Here is a 14,040-nt window from a genome sequence, read left to right on the forward strand (position 1 = left end):
CACAAAATAACAGTGTTGCTCTAATAACTGTTTATCTGTCTGCACGTGCAGCAACAACCTGCTGCAACACATTAATTTCAGCCCAGACTAACCCCACTGACCAAAATGATGAACAAAAAAATAGTCCTGTTAAAATAACCGTCTCTAACGGAGAGGTTAGGGAATGGAGCCCCACCCTGTTTACAACACTGAGAGCAAAAACAATCTCCCTCCAAGGAGCCTAGCGAATACAAGTCACACACACACTCCGACCAACAGAGGCCAACAACAAGGGAGGATCTACTGGGATCAAACAAGCTGCACACCTCTGTTTGTCTCAGCCAGTCAACTGGAGGGTCTCAACAACAGAGTGAGAGTGAGAGTGGAGCTCCCCACCTCCAGCTCCTCCTCCTCCTCCGCTAGTCTCGGGTCAGCTGAATCATCAGGAGTCAGGGAAGATACCGTCACCACCTTCCATGAATAGCTCTCAAAAACCACAGCAGGATGACTTCACCATGACGAAGACTGTGCCTGAGTATCCAGGGGGCTCTTAATGAAGAGATAATGAATCTCAGTTAACAAGGCCATTACCACCACCACCGCCGCTCCAGCCCCACCCACACCCTCCACCACCTGCTGGCTTCACTGGCCCTCCCATACTCAACTTTCAGCCAATCCTCTGGCCAATGTGCACACATATGAAACCCTTTCACATCAAGATTTTAAATGTTATAACTCCACAGGATCACATGTTCCAACTACCTCTGCCAGGACATTAAAATGCTGACAATGTGTATGTCAAAAAAAAAAATACCTGAGAAAGATGACAATCTAAACTGAGACATTTTGCAAATGTGCACTCTTAAATTTGATATTTAAAGCTGATTTTGCTGAAGTTATGTAATTTTGTTCATTATGCTGCAAAAATGTATTGAAGAATTCCTGCTGAGATTATTCTGAGCAGCACTGCAATTATGATATGATAAACAAAGGTACCAACTTAGTGATCGTTCAGAAATGCCCAAAACATACAAACTTCAACTACAAAACAAAAACACACATTTTATCAAATTTTAAAAAGGCTTTATTGATTCAAATAAATAGCAATAACACAAATTACATGTTTAAACAAAAATTGAACCATTTCTGAAACACTTGTACAGTATTCAATAATAAATTAGTTTCAGGGGCTCAACAGGCTGCCTCTTTTGTTTTTGGCTGTGCAACCACGTCCATCTCGACACACCAGCAGGGTGGATGACTTAACAACCAACATCAACCTGCTTGTTTGAGCGATAGCAGTTAACAACTCAGCTCCACTTCAGTTTGGTCTGGTGTCCATCGCTCACTGTAAAATACTGATTTATTCATCATTTCCTCAGAGTTTTCTTGAGAGCCTGTGTAGTGAACGTCAAGTCATAAAATTAGATTTCCAGTTATTCTTTTCTTGTTGGTTTGTTAGTTTTTAATTCACAAATATCAGTATCCTCATCGGCCCCCAGTATCCAGCAGCAGTCAGGCTTTATTTTACGTATCCTTAACATTCCTGCTCAAAGGGCAAAGCTGGACGTAGCTTGTGCTTGATACCGCCAGTGTACATCACCACGGTAAACAGGGACACTCAGCCAATTAGCCATCGCTGCTCTCCTGGATGATAATAGTGACCTGCACACTCACAAGCTTAGCAGCACCTCTGCTAACGCACTGCATTGCATCTTGGGTAATTACTGCTTCCAATTACCAGCCAGCTGGTAAATATATATCAAATAAACAAGCAACAACCCGTCAATTAGGGGCAAGCTTTCATGATGGGGGTGCTTTATTCACAGGTATGAAAACAGCATATGACTTCAAAGTGACCTTCGAAGCATTGAGTGTGGTTAAGAGTAGATCTGAACATAACAGTTAGAAAAGGAATTAAACTGTGTGTTTTCAATGCAATTAAAAAGCACATCTAATTAAAGGTGTTTTAATTGCCACAGGGCAAAACATCCAACACGGGAAGAGTGATTCTTCCAAGAAGAGACTTTATACGTGAAATATGGCCTTCTCTCCAAAGACGAGTGAATAGGAACATTGTTGAATTCAAAGGCAAAGAGAACAGCTGCAGTAACAGTCTGTCAACAAAATTTGCATTGCTGCTCTCTTCTCATCTCCATTACTCGTGTCTCTGCTCGAGCCCACGGAGCTGCCGGCTCAGATCTGAGTACTCTGATGGCTTATCACATGGCAAGCAGCAGGCTAAGCCGCAGTGATGCGCCCAAAAGACATGATCAAAGCACAGCAACTTTCCAGCCAGCCATGATGATGGAAGAGCAGGCCCCGCATGTGATGGCTCTTATTAGGCCGGGCCTGCCAACCCCAAACACAGCCAGCAAGTCAAGGATGAGCCACTTGAAGATGTGCTGCTGCAACCTGAGTTTACAGGAGGCTGCCAACTGCAGTGAGCAGGGCTCGAATCATGTGACCACACCACATTTAGCCTATAGCCAGTTCATGACCAACATCCAGAATCATATGGGTTATAACATCACACAACTTTGGTGCTGGTGGGAACTTTGCAAGGGCCGGCGTGGCTCAGAGGTAGCGTGGTTGTCTAGCAACCAAAGGGTCGCTGGTCTGATCCCCACTTCCTGCAGTGACCATGTCCGAGTGTCCTTGAGCAAGACACTGAACCCCTAATTGCTCCGGATGACCCGTCCAGGGTGAACCCCGCTTCTCACCCAATGTCTGCTGGGATAGGCTCCACCCCCTCACCACCCTTAACAGATAAGCAGTACAGAAAATGGATGGATGGATGGATGGATGGATGCATGGATGGATGGATGATGCATGGATGGATGCATGGATGGATGGATGGATGATGCACGGATGGATGGATGGATGGATGATGCACTGATGGATGGATGGATGGATGATGCATGGATGGATGGATGATGCACGGATGGATGGATGGATGGATGGATGATGCACGGATGGATGGATGGATGGATGGATGATGCACGGATGGATGGATGGATGGATGGATGATGCACGGATGGATGGATGGATGGATGGATGGATGGATGGATGGATGGATGATGGAGGGATGGATGGATGGATGATGCATGGATGGATGGATGGATGGATGGATGGATGGATGATGCACAGATGGATGGATGGATGGATGATGCACGGATGGATGGATGGATGGATGATGCACGGATGGATGGATGGATGGATGATGCACAGATGGATGGATGGATGGATGGATGATGCACTGATGGATGGATGGATGGATGATGCATGGATGGATGGATGATGCACGGATGGATGGATGGATGGATGGATGGATGGATGATGCACGGATGGATGGATGGATGGATGATGCACGGATGGATGGATGGATGGATGATGCATGGATGGATGGATGGATGGATGGATGGATGGATGATGCACGGATGGATGGATGGATGGATGATGCACAGATGGATGGATGGATGGATGGATGATGCACGGATGGATGGATGGATGGATGGATGATGCATGGATGGATGGATGCATGGATGGATGGATGGATGGATGGATGATGCACTGATGGATGGATGGATGGATGGATGATGCACGGATGGATGGATGGATGATGCATGGATGGATGGATGGATGGATGGATGGATGGATGATGCACGGATGGATGGATGGATGGATGGATGGATGGATGGATGGATGATGCACGGATGGATGGATGGATGGATGATGCACAGATGGATGGATGGATGGATGGATGATGCACAGATGGATGGATGGATGGATGATGCACGGATGGATGGATGGATGGATGGATGGATGATGCATGGATGGATGGATGGATGGGAACTTTTCAGGGTCAACACAGGGACCTTTACACTTATTTTCACCTTTGACATGATGACAGTTTGCATGGTGATGAAGACCAGGAAGCAGGAAGAAGAGAAGGAAGCAGAAAGAAGAACAGGAAGCAGGAAGTCAGGACAGCAACAAAACAGAATCAAGCCTACTCATGTTTGCTGCCAATTCACCAACACCAGCTGGACAATAACAGGGTTTCAATGGTGTTGCCATGATTGAATGAGCTGTGGATGCATGCTACGTTACATGCTTCATGGTATGCTACATGCTACGCTACATAATTCATGCTGGGCTAAAGACCAGGGATGACAGATAAGAACACTCCCAGGATCCTCAAGAGCACGTGTGAGCTGGACTAGATACTTGCTACAAGTACAAAATGTCTGACAGAGTCATTGAGTAAAGTTCCATTACATGACGTTACATTACTTCTGATGCAACAGACTCGTATGTAACTATGGAACACATCACCCCAGTGAGGCCTCTAAGATGTCAACACGTGTTGCATTAAGAGCTGTTTTTCAGTCACATGGTGGTGTTCTAAATTTTAAAGCACGTTCTAAATCAAAAAACCAAAAATCATATTTACCTGCTACTATCAAAAAAAAGGATGTAACACAGGTGCATGGTAAAGGACTCCCGAGGTGAAGACTCCCACCTCTAATGATCAGGTCTCACTGATGAGGAATGGCGAGTCACCCCAGGAAACTCAAGTGATACTTTGTAAATTCATCTGTTAATGTTAGTTATGGATCCTTATAAAGTAATCACGTAGTCAAAGAAAACTGTAAATTATCAGGAAGCATGATGAATTATTTTACCACGATACTGTGGCTCTGTTAACTGGATTGTAATCCAACCCCCGAAGTCCATGTGAAAGAGCCGTGAAAGCTTCATCTTTAGCGAGCAGCTCTTCCCCACGCACCCCTGACACGGAGCTGGCAGCCTCCAGACGACTGACAGACATTTTCACCAACCACTGATACGGGCATGAGTTGTAAAACAAGATGTTGAGCATGAAACAGCTGGCCTCAGCGCCTCTTGCGCCATGACTTTGATCCTCAAGAGGCAACAGTGAGCAATGAGCGTCCTGAATGGACTCCAATAACAAAACATTGATTGGTTTTGTCCTTTGTCTTTTTTCCTTTGGCGACTTGTTCAGTGGTGATTTTAGCCATCGTGATTGATTGTGTACGAGGCTCGTGTGGTTTGGTTGTCTGTGGCACTTGAACAAACTGTAGCACTTTTAATTTTGTTGTGCCGTACCCGGACAATACCAGCCCCGGTGCAGTAACGCTGCCGTGGTGCCAGGGTGTAGCCTTCCCCAGCAGCCACGCCACAAGATCTGATTTGGTCTTCAGCCATTTCACTTCCAAATAGATGAAACACTTACGATTCAGATGTAATCCACTCGCTGGTGTCTTGATTGGTCCAAAAAGATGCGACTTCACTGCCTGTCCATGTTGCCCTACAACAACAAAAAACACCTTTGAGTTTTGTTGATCTAATTTTAACAAAAAATAAAAGCCGTCTTACGATTGAGCCATGGAGGCCACATCTGACCGCCAGCGTCCTGTCGTTTACCTCCGTCAGAGAAGAGAGACTTTTTAGTTTCAACCGTAAATGTGAATTGGCACAGAAGTCTTTCAAAATTATTCAAGAAAAAAATCTCAGTAACTTCTTGTCATGAAACTATTTTGTCAAATACATTCTCCAATGTACTGAGGTGCTGCACCTCTCGTAGTATTTATCAGTCTTTTTATTGCAGGGTTAGCACTGACACTAACATGCTGATAGTACTAGTATCAGTTCTAGTATTCTAATGCTGATGTCAGTAGCAGGTAGATGTTACTACTGCTCAATAGTTTACTGTTGTTGTGGTGCGTCTTCACTCCCTTGTCCTCCGTCCCTCAGTCTCTCTTTCTGTTTTGTTCATGTCCCAGTCTGGCTGTCATTCTCTCTCTCCCTCCTTTTTTCTACCTCCCCCTTTCCTTTTCTTTTCTGTCTCTTCTCAGTCTTTCTCTATCCCTTGTTTCTCTCCCACCTTTATCTCAATCCCTCTCTTTTAAGTCTCTCTTCTCTGTATTGTCTCTATCACTGTCCCTATCTCTCCTTGTTCTGTCCTCCTTTTCTATCTCTTCCCCATCTTTGTCTGTCCCTCTCCCTCTTTTCTTTCTTCTCCATATTTGTCCCTATCCTGCTCCTCACCCCTTCTCTCCCTCTTTCTTACCTCTTGTCTATCTTTGTCTCAGTTCCTGTCCTGTCCCTCTTTTCCCCATCTCTTCTCCATCTTTGTCTCTGTCCCTGTCTCCATCTTTGTCTCTGTTCCTCTACCCATCTCTTTCCCTCTTTTCTTTCTTCTTCATCATTGTCTGTCCTTTCCCTACTTTCTCTTTATCCCTTTTCTATCTCTTCTCCATTTTTCTGTCCTGCATCTCTCCCTCCCTCCTGTTTCTTTCCCTCTTTTCCATCTTTGTCTGTTCCTCTCCTCCATCTCTCTCCCTCCTTTCTCTGTCCCATTGTCTCTCCTGTCGCTGTCCATCTCTTTCTCCCTTTGTCCATCTCTTTTAAGTCTCTTTTCCGTTTGTCTGTTCCTCTCCTCCATCTCTCTCACCCTCCCTCCTTACTCTGTCCCATTGTCTCTCATCTTTGTCTCTGTCCTCATCTCTCCTGTCTTTGTCTGTCCCTGTCCTCCATCTCTCTTTCTGTATCTCTTCTTCCTCTTTGTCCATCCTCATCTATTCTCCTTTCTCTCTGTCCCTCTCTTTAACATCTGTCTCTTCTCTGTATTGTCTCTATCACTGTTCCCCTCTCCTTGTTCTCTGTCCCCCTTTTCTATCTCTTCCCCACCTGTCTGTCCCTCTCCCTTTTCTATCTCTTCTACATCAGTCTTGTTTCCCTCTGTCTTACTCTCCCTTTTCTCTCTGTATCCCTTTTACCTCTTCTCCCTCTTTGTCTGTCCCTATCCACTCTCTCCCTCCTATCTCTGTCCCTCTTTTCTTTCCTCTCCATTTTGTCCCTGTCCTGTCTCTCACCCCTACTCTCCCTCTCTTTCTTACATCTTTTCCATCTTTGTCTCAGTTCCTGTCCTCTGTTCCCACCTGTCTGTCTCTCTCCTTCCCTCTTTTTGATGTCCGTCTCTTTTCCATCTTTGTATCCTGTCCTTTCCCTCTTTTCTAGCTCTTCTCTATTTTTGTCTCAGTCCTGCATCTCTCTCTTTCTCCCTCCTATTTCTTTCCCTCTCTTTTCTGTCTCTGTCCTCCATCTGTCATATTTAAAGTCTCTTTTCCTTCTTTGTCTGTTCCTGTCCTCCATCTCTCTCCCTCCCTCCATTCTCTGTCCTATTGTCTCTTCTGTCCTCCATCGCTCTCTCCCTCCTTCATCTCTATTCTTTGTCCCGATCCTCCATCTCACTCTTTCTGCTTTCTTCATCTTTGTCAATGTCCTGCATCTCTGTCTCTCTTTTGTCTCTTCTGTCTTTGTTCTTTCTCTCCCATTTCTGTCCATCTTTTTTCTGCCTCTTCTCAGTCAGTCTTAGTCTGTCCTCCATCTGTCTTCTTCCCCTCTCTCAGTCCCTGTCCTCATCTCTCTTCTCTGTCTTTGTCCCTTCCCTCCGTTTCTCTCCCTACATTTTCTGTCTTTTCTCCATCTTTGTCTTTCCCATCCTCTATCTTCCTCCTTTGTCAGTCCCTTTCTTTTCAGTCTCTTCCCTTTTGTCTGTCCCAGTCTTCCATCTTTCTCTCCCTCCTTTCTCTCGGTCCCTCTCTTCTCCATCTTTGTCTCTGCCCAACCCTCATGTCTCGCTTTCTGTCACTCTTTTCTGTCTCTTCTCCATCTTTGCCTGTCCTTCTCTTCTCCGTCTATCTAACTCTCCCTATCCTTTCTCAATCCCTCTTTTCTGTCAGTCTCTTCTCCATGTCTCAGTCCTTGTCCTCCATCTCCCTCTCTCTCCTTTCTCTATCTTTGTCTACATCCCTGTCCTGTCTCTCTCGCTTCTTTCTGTCAGTCTCTTCACCATCTTTGTCTGTCCTCATTCTCTCTTTCTCCCTGTCTGCCTCTCTTCCTTTTTGTCCCTCTTTTCTGTCTGTCCTTCTCAGTCTTTGTCTATGTCCCTGTTTCTCTCCCTCTTTTCTCTCTCTGTCCCTCTTTTAACCATCTTTGTCTCTGTCCTGCTCTCCTGCTCTCTCTCCGTCCCCACTGATCCTGGATCTGCTCCACTTTCCTGCTGGTAAAGGAAGGTTCTGGTGGCTGCTGTTGCAGGATGTGCTGCTGATGGAGAATTGTTGGGTGGAGGTTCATTGAAGGAGGGAGGTTCTACACCCGCTCTGCTAGGAGGGAGGTTTTACACCCGCTCTACTAGGAGGGAGGTTCTAGACCCGCTCTGCAAGGAGGGAGGTTCTAGACCCGCTCTGCAAGGAGGGAGGTTCTTGACCTGCTCTGCAAGGAGGGAGGTTCTTGACCTGCTCTGCAAGGAGGGAGGTTCTACACCTGCTCTACTAGGAGGGAGGTTCTACACTTGCTCTACTAGGAGGGAGGTTCTAGACCTGCTCTACTAGGAGGGAGGTTCTTAACCTGCTCCGCAAGGAGGGAGGTTCCACAGCTGCTCTGCTAGGTAGGAGGTTCCACAACTGCTCTGCTAGGTAGGAGGTTCTACACCTGCTCTACTAGGAGGGAGGTTCTTGACCTGCTCTACTAGGAGGGAGGTTCTTGACCTGCTCTGCAAGGAGGGAGGTTCCACAACTGCTCTGCTAGGTGGGAGGTTCTACATCTGCTCTACTAGGAGGGAGGTTCTTGACAATTTCTGCAAGGAGGGAGGTTCCACAACTGCTCTGCTAGGAGGGAGGTTCTTCAGGCAGCAGGATGTTCCTCTCCACCGCCACCTTGAACTTAAGATGTGTTTTTGCTTTGATGTGAGGAAGAAGCCTGCACCATCGCCATGTGATGTCACCAACTCCAGCCTCTGAATATTATTTTATATAATTTTCAGAATTTTTATCTCTACTTCACAATGCTAATGAAAGACAGAAATAGTTTTTTTGTGTATTCGGATGGGTACTCGTATTTAAAGGCGCCCCCCCGGGGAAATTTGTCCCTGGAGTTCTCATGTAATCCTGTTGACAGACAGTGACACCATCAGAGAAAACATCCACAGCAGCGTCCAGTAAAATCTGGTTTTCCAGTTGAGCTCCAGAAAATCAGATGAGACCAAAACACACTTTTTAAAATTCTGGGTAAAATGTTCTCTCAGAGATAAAAACACTTGCCTTCAAACCAGGGTGACAAGCAAGGAGATTGTCTGGCTACATCCTGAATATTGTCTAAATCTGATGACGGGGGGGGGAGTGAAAATTTGTCCCATTCTCGGCGTCGAGCCTGACCACCTTGATAAACGTCCACGTTTCTAATCCTGAACAATTTCCATCACAAATATGGTGATGCATGTGATACAACAGCATGTTTCTTTAGTCTATATTGACCTGCAGACTGAAACGGGGGACACTTCCACGTAAGCAGCACCGCCCCCTGACCCGCCCCCCCGTGGAGGGATGCGGGTCAAGGGGTGCTGAGCTAAGGCTACTGGAAGAAGTGCACAGTTCACCAATTGAACCGTCAGGCGACTGTGACACCTCCAGAGCAGCAACAGCAGTATTTCAGCGCTGCACTCAGGAACACAACCCTCCCAGAACTTTCCCTGACTCCCTTGAACTCACCGCTGCTGCACGGCCCTTCTCTCCCCAAGCAGGCGGATGACGCTTTTGTCAGCAACTCTCCGTTTATAGACGGAAAGTGACAATATCAGAAAGGAATGAAGAGCCTGGGTCGCAGGTTCTGCCTCCTCAGTAGAGACCTGGGAACTGCCTGGGCTCACCTGCCTGGGCTCACCTGCCTGGGCTCGCCGCAGAGGGCACACACGGAGCCTTTCCCCTAGAAATATGATTGACCTTGCTTAGTACATGCATTCATGTAATGCGGCACTAATATTCACGGAGCCGCGCTTGTCCCCCTTCGTGCTGTGTAAAGCACACATGCAAGAAAAATCACATGACAAATTCATTTACCAGAAAATTCTCTTTATTCATCTGTCACTTTTCTTGCTTTGTGAAAAAAAATATTTCAAGCAACTTCTTTGAGAGCATCTTGTGTCTGAAATCAGATGAAGGGTGAAGCTGGCGAGCAAACATGAAAGAAAAAGAACGGAGCAACTGCCGAACCGCGTTCCCACACCGGACTGAAATAACTCCCCTTATCATTCAGGCGCAGTCAGTTTACAGCCCCACTTCCCAGCGAAGGGTATTTGACTGCGTCTTCACAAACACTGAGCCAGCAGATGAAAGAGGGCCGCTCCTCTCACGGCCGAGTCCTCGGACTCAACGCCAGCGTGACCGACTACTTTCTCAGCAGCTGAACCTAAACTCTCTACAAAGAGCGGCGCAGCCGAAGCCTGAAGAGGCCCAACTGGAAACCAGGGCTTTCCAAACACGACAGAATCACAGACCGGTGCGTTCAGGAGCTCGCGTCAGTGCAAAGCACACAGCTGCTCTTCCTCTCAGAGGGGGCCCCCAACACACTGAGGTAGGAGGGCAGAGAGAGCGGAGCTGTTAGGAGGAGGACGGCGTTTGTTTGGTCCCGGTGGAAACAGCAGGCCTGGAAAGTTGCACCAAAAGTGGAGGTTGTGTTTTCAGCCGGGTCAGCGCCTGTAAAGGTCCACTTCTGCATAAGTGAGCAGACCAGCGCCGGCAGACCAGCGCCGGCAGACCAGCGCCGGCAGACCAGCGCCGGCTGTCCTCCTCCTGACAGCAGCCAACGCACCAGTTTGATCTCCACTGTTTCCCTAATCTGGGTTGTCAAGGTTCGCTTGTTGGAGCTGTTTACTTAACTTCTCCAACAAAAAGTATTTTTTCTTCTCCTCTCAGACTCCTCACAATGACTAATCCCAGCGGGGGGGGGGGCACTTCAAGCTGCAGTTTTCCTTCTCTACATTTTCAGACCCTCAAAGTTGGAAGCTGCACAGTTGTTGTGTTAAATATTCCCGATCTGAGCGGCGGTCACATTTACCTGCTTTGTTTTATAAAAGGATCAGAAACGCACCGCTGACGTAGTTCGGCTGGATATTAGAGTTTCTGTTTGTCTGGAATTTACCTGCTATCAGACAGGTTCAGGCGCCGGGGGGAGCCCTGCAACTGTTGATCCTCACAGGAGGAGGAACAACAGCCAGCGTCCTGCTGCTCAACAACAACAAACACTATAAACAATAAATACCAACACTAAATAACACAAACAATAAACACAAACAATAATAGCATAAACAATAAATACAATAAACAACGAACACAATAAAAAATAAACACAGTTAACGAGTCAAACTTTGGAGCTGAGAAACTGGACCCGAGTCCAGCGGCGGAACCGCGGAACCAAAACGGGGGTTCGCGGGACTTCAGCGTTGGGGGCCGGTTGTCCCATCTTCGGGGCTCTGGAGTCCGGGGACGTGAGCACGTGGGGGACGACAGCCCGCGACCTGGTGAGACTCCTCGGAAATCACGGCACACAAACTTCCAACAACTTTAACGGCTCCGGACGGAATCAAGCGCTACTTTCCCCAACCGACACCCGCGGACACGAGTTTACCGGAGGCCCCCGCCCCGGTCCCCTCAGTCCCGGTCCCCGCGCCCGGTCCCCTCAGCCGCCGACAACTCGGTCAAAGTTACCAGCGGCACACCGGGAGGCGAACCTGCCGCTGACTGCAGCCGCAGGTGTTTGTTAGCGCTCACCGGTGGAGCCGCGGACACTCGCGGTCCCAGCAGACAAAAACAAGAGCAGGAGGAACTTACCGGGCAGCGGCGGACGGCACGCGGGGCTCGAGTACCGCGACAACTCTCACCGTAAACACCAACAGTATCACTCCGCCCGCCTCCGCTGGGGCCGCTGGGGTGGCGAGCAGGGCGCGAACTAACCAACAACAACTCACTCACTCACTCACCAACTAACTAATCAACTAACTAACTAACTAACTCAGTAACTCGGGGAGCTGCTGCTCTCACCGCGGCGTCAAGCAGGAAACGGAGAACCGCCGGTCCCGCCTGGCTCCCCCGGCGCGCGAGCTCCGAGCTGAGCGCTCGCGTCAGATTTTAACAGCTGAGAAGCGAAGAAGAGAAAAAAGGAAGAATCGCGGATTTGGATGTTGTTGTTTAGATGTTCCAGGTCCGTGACGTCATATCCACCTGCTGGGTAAACAAGGCTGATAGCAGGTCCTCACGTAACCGCGGTAGAACCCAGATGTGGTACTTAGTGGGTCCTTCTGGTGCAATGGGGGGGGGGGGGGCTGTTAGAAACGTATGTCTAATTAGCAGACAGGAGTTTCAGCGAGCTGGTACTGGTTCTGAGCTGGTACTGGTTCTGAGCTGGTACTGGTTCTGAGCTGGTACTGGTTCTGAGCTGGCACAGCTCTCGTGACCTCGGTGAGAACGTGTGGGCTCCGGCCCCCCCGGGCGGCGGGCAGGATGCTCCCGGATCTGATCATCGCCCCCCCCCCCCCCCCCCACCCCCAAGCAGGAAGCGGGTGTCTGAGGCGCGAGAGCGTCAGTCCGGACTGGAACCCTCATCCCGGCCGTAGCAGCGGGGAAACCGCCGCGGACAAACCCTGCAGCGCGGCCCGGTTCCTGGGTAGACAGCGCCCCCCTCTGGAGAGGCTGCAGGCTCACAGCGGTGGTTGGTGGGAGCTCAGAACATTGCTTCTCACCTCAGTGCTGACGGTCCCCAGACCGGTGCCCCCCCAGGAGTTTGGGGAGCTTCTCTGTTCAGGAGGTCTGTCTCAGTTCCTTTAGCTTTCATGTGCTGAAACATTATGGTTGAATTCATTTTTCCTTTTTCCCGAGTCAAGAAGCATTGTAGTCCTTCACATCATGGCGGCCGGTTGTGTCCTGAGGGTCCAGTAGACATCACATGACATCAGAGTGCGAGCGCGTCCATCAGCCTGTGTGCGGCGGACAGGAGCAGCAGCTGATCCACTCACCAGTTATTTATTTATCGTTGTGGTTGTTACTCTTCCTCCACGTCCTACTGTTCCACATGTGTTCGGTGGCGTCACTGGCGTGTGCTGGTCGTAGTGCAGCACAGGTCACGACCCCACAGAGGACAGAGTGACTGAAGCGGCGTGCTCCTCGGACAGCTGAGACTCCATCCACTTCCTGTCCTTCCCTGCCGCTGCTAAGAGGACCTGATCTGATCCTTTGAGGTACTGCCACTGGGTGATACTGCATGAGTACACGAGAGGTGAAGTATTATCAGCTATGAACGTCTGTTTGTGACGACTCAGCTGAACTGTGCCATCGTGTGAATCTGAGCTTTCAGCTGGGACACGAAGGCACGAGGGATTCCTTCGCCATACGGGACCAACGTGATGGACATGACACAAACATCCAGGGGGACTCGCGGATGAACTGAAGAGATTTTGGTGGTCAAAGGTCAAGGTCACAGGTGCACAGGTGTGCTTCTAGTCTCCCCTGCATGGCCCGTTGATGGAACACTGGCCACATACTCGTGGCTGGGAGGTGGCGGAACCTGTTCACCGTCTCTCAGGTTGATGTTTCACCGCACGTCAGAACTAAGATGGAGTCTGTTGACCAGAGTCTCTTTGCTCTGGAACCTCAAACATGTCCTCAGCTGGTTGTCTCAGGTTCAGGAACCTGAGATTTGAAGGCAGGTCAAATAAGTCAATAATCCCTTGCCTCAACACCGTTCAACACAAATAGTTTGCTGCTCAGGAGGAACGTGTGCTGACCACAGATGTGCATTTCATTATCATAATTCAGACAAAGGTCATTCTGGAATTGGAGGCCCTTTCCACCCAATCACAAGAAGTCCTGTCTGAATCCTGAGCGCGGGTGTAGTAAAGAATGACAGTTTATGAAGTATGATCTTCTGTGTGTAGCTGCTTTCATCCCCTAATATTGATAACAGGGTGGTGCTGCTGCCTTGCTGGCAGTCGTGAGCGATCCAGGATTACTGCAGCTTCTTTCTCCAGCGTTTGACTGTGATTGTCTGCTGCAATTAATCACAAACATTCAGATGTATAAACAGTGTTATGAAGTCAATCTAGCACGTAATCCAGCTCTCTTGTTCCTCAGTGGCTTGATCTGCATGTCAATACTGGATGTGTCGGCTCAGCGCAGCCCAACGACTCGCTGTCTCCGTCTG

At 48.6% G+C, this 14,040-nt stretch overlaps 1 protein-coding gene across 7 annotated transcripts in view; it reads right to left on the reverse strand.

The window, feature by feature from the left end:
* Positions 1 to 12,013, reverse strand: part of foxp1b (forkhead box P1b) — a 163,207-nt gene extending 151,194 nt beyond the window's left edge. For 4 of the 7 annotated variants that reach the window (XM_086197244.1, XM_086197234.1, XM_086197166.1 and 1 more), the window contains exons 1-2: positions 11,676 to 12,012; positions 5,240 to 5,314 (exon numbers count right to left, since the gene is read on the reverse strand). The gene's annotated coding sequence lies outside the window, so the exon portion shown is untranslated. Of the gene's footprint in view, positions 1 to 5,239; positions 5,315 to 11,675 lie in introns of all 7 variants that reach the window. The other 3 variants (XM_086197208.1, XM_086197199.1, XM_086197239.1) reach the window with 1 other exon arrangement.
* Between the last annotated feature and the right edge of the window lie 2,027 nt (positions 12,014 to 14,040).

This window comes from Aulostomus chinensis, chromosome 3 (genome assembly GCF_037954235.1).
Source record: "Aulostomus chinensis isolate RoL2024-O1b breed Wild chromosome 3, RoL_Achi_v1.0, whole genome shotgun sequence".
Classification (NCBI taxonomy): Eukaryota; Metazoa; Chordata; class Actinopteri; order Syngnathiformes; family Aulostomidae; genus Aulostomus; species Aulostomus chinensis.